Source organism: Corvus brachyrhynchos, unplaced genomic scaffold (genome assembly GCF_000691975.1).
Source record: "Corvus brachyrhynchos isolate BGI_N302 unplaced genomic scaffold, ASM69197v1 scaffold544, whole genome shotgun sequence".
In the NCBI taxonomy this organism is placed as follows: Eukaryota; Metazoa; Chordata; class Aves; order Passeriformes; family Corvidae; genus Corvus; species Corvus brachyrhynchos.
This window is the reverse complement of record NW_008238325.1, coordinates 1534446-1537631: the sequence shown is the minus strand read 5'-3', so window position 1 is coordinate 1537631 and position 3186 is coordinate 1534446.

Below are 3186 nucleotides of genomic sequence, written 5' to 3'. Positions count from 1 at the left end.
AATGTCCCCATGGAAAGGGAGGTCAGGCCTTGGCAGGGGCTGCCCAGGGAGGTTTGGAGTGCCCATCCCTGGAGGTGTCCAAGGAAGGGCTGGAGATGGCACTCAGTGCTCTGGGCTGGGGACAAGGTGAGCACTGGGCACAGCTTGGACTGGATGGGCTGGGAGGGCTTTTCCAGCCTAAATCACTCTGGGTCTGTGTCTGTTTTGGCCCTGGGAGGGCTGAATGCTGGTGGTGAAAAGGTCGTGACTCTGCAGTTTTCCTTTGGAGTGACATCCATCTTTCATACTTTGATTGCTGTGATGGTAATGTTCTCTGATGTTTACATTTTAATCAAATCTTTCCAGTGTTGTTGGCTTCCACTTCAGAGCTCCATGACTGGTGAGGTTTTGCAAAGCACCTGTGATAATTCGGTTACTGATAATCCTCACAGAATGAAATCAATCTTGCAGAAATGTTCAGTGACAGAAATCCCTCTCCTTGCATCACTGCCTGATTGTGTTTCCAGGGCGCCTTTTCCTCTGCGTTTCCCAATTTTGACAGAACTGGGCAAAAATTCGTGTGTTGAACTACATCTAGTAAATCTACAATCGATACAAACTTATCTTTTTTTAAGAGACTTTCCTTTTTCCTTGCTTTAACTGTATTAAACTCTGCACATTTACCTGTCTTGAACCTCAGTGTCTGCTTCCCTTGCCAAAGGGACTTTGCGTTCCGTGACAGGGCTCAAATATTTGTTCTCTAGGAATTAGGTGGACTTCATTTGGACTTGCCATTTCGTTTGTAATACCAAGAGAACTCTATTTTAAAGACTAATCAGGCAGTTGTGTATTTAGTTCTACCTTTGTGCTGCAGCTGTTGGGCACTGATGGTGCCCTGAGGCACAGATGGGAACTTTCCTCTAAGGAAAATAGAAACAAGGCCCCAGTTCCTCTACCTGGGGCCTCACTAACAGGCCCTTGAATCTGTAAGAAATACCCCATTTCTTAAGTCTATTGACATAGTTTTTTCCTTATTCCCAGCTCCTAAAAGAAATCTGTCAGAGAAAGAACAGAGACTTGTCAAGAGGGCTGTTTCTCCTATATATTCTTCCCAAATCTTCCAAGCAGGATTTAAGGTGATATCTGGAAAAATGCTGCTCTTAAAATGTGATTAAAACCAGTTTGCATCTGGTATTTAAAGAATGAAGAAGGGAGCTTGGGATTTAAAAAGGGGAGCAAGAAACCCAGAAGTAACGTGGTTGGGGTAAATTTACTTTTACAGTAAATCCCAGAATGGGCCACGTTGGAAGGGCCCACAGAGATCCTCTGGTCCCACTTTCCTGCTCAGGCAGGGTCATGGCATGGGATAGTGTCCAGAGGGTTGTGGAATATCCCCAGGGAGGGAGATTCCATGAACTGGAGTCCTAAATGAGCTGGCAAAACTCTGAACCAGAGCAAACCCAACTGTGCTGGAGGCATGGGATGTGTCTTCAGTGTGTCCTGCAAATCTGGGAGTTCAGACCGTCGCACTTCTCTGGTCAAGAGCTGGCAGAGTCACAGAAAATAAAGATGATTCTACCAGAAACAATTAAGTTTCTTCAGAAAAAGGATGTTGAGAACCTTCAGCCTCCTTGTGATTTAAGCTGCGTGCTCAGAGCCCTTTGTCATGAGCAAGCTGCTTCTGAATGTCTGTTCAAGGCAAGAGGGGTGAAGTTGTTGGATATTTTTAGCTCTTTTCCATGCCTGTGGTTTTTATATGCTAATCTGTTTGTTTCTTTCCAGCCTTTGGAATATTCATTCCACAACATCTAAAATTTGACACCTGCTGTAGCTTGTATTATCACTTTCACCCTCAGAAACCCAGAAATTATTAAGGTGGAGTAATTGCTATCCTATTATATAATAACTACTTTAATCCAGCAATCATAACATGATTTGAAATGAACCCTTTTGTGCCATTGATTTTGGAATAATTACTGTTATATTGTACTTCTGCAAGAGTTATTCTCAGTTAACCACTTGAAAATAATATGCTGTACTTATTGAAAAAAATAAATCTGATTATCCCCCAAAGCTCAATGTTCTCTCTGCATCTGGGCCTCAATTGTCTGCTGGTGACCTGAGATGCTCAAACAGGCTTCTTTCTGTAACTACTCCAGGAAATATCCATGGGCCAAATACCTCATTCCAAGCAGCCTTTTTTAGTGGGGGTTTTCCCCTCTGAACCAGGGATGTGGTCGCTGTTCAATCCTGGTGGGGTTGACAATTGTTTAATTTTAGGAAAGGGTGATAAAGGCTCAAGAAAAATACAGGATTATTTTCCTCTTCCTGCCTCCAACATCTGCTTTTCATTTGTCTCTCTATATGCATAATAATTTCTAATAAAACCATCAAATTTGGTCAAATGAGGTTTTGTCCCTTTGAAGCAAGGCTGATCTGGAAGGAGATGTTGTCCATATTTAAGGATATGAAGAAAAAATACCCTGTGCTTATTGGTTATCCATGGGAACATTCCCATTTCCAGCATCTTGGCCTTCTGAACTTCTAAATTCTTGCTGGGGAAGGGTTTTTTCAATAGGGAAGTCATGGTAAAAATGTGCATTCTCAGCTTTTTCTGATTTTGTGGAAGCTCTGGTGTGGCCTCTTCCCTCCTGTGTTGCAGAATGGAGGGGAAAGAGGATGTTTGACCATTTATTTCCTTTGCATCTTTCCCTGCTGGGAGAGCAGGGATGAGTTTGGCTCCTTTAGTTATCGACAAAGCTATTTTGAAGAGATCAGAGGTGTGACATTCTCTGTCTGGACTTGATGCAACATTGATAAATGAAAAATCTTAGAGTGGAAACAATGACAAAACTCTAATATTTCCCTGAAACATGCATTTCTTTGTGGCTAATAACCAGAATGAGTGAACAGCTTGGTGTCATGGAAGATCCAAAATGAAATCCCAGCTCTTCTTTATGAGTCACTTTTGTAGAAGCTGCAAAAGAGATTTGTTAAAAAGAGATCTGAGTTTTCCAGCTTTGCTTCTATGTGGACAAGATTGTCACATCTTTTCAAGGCTGCTCTTTTCAGTGAGCCCCAGAATGTGGGTCAGCAAACTTGAGAGCACATGAGCAGGCTGATAAAACAGAAGCGAAAGACTCGCTAATGTGTCAAGTATTGATGTTGCTGCAAGCTTTCCCTTGTCGCCTGCTCTGTGAGTAAATA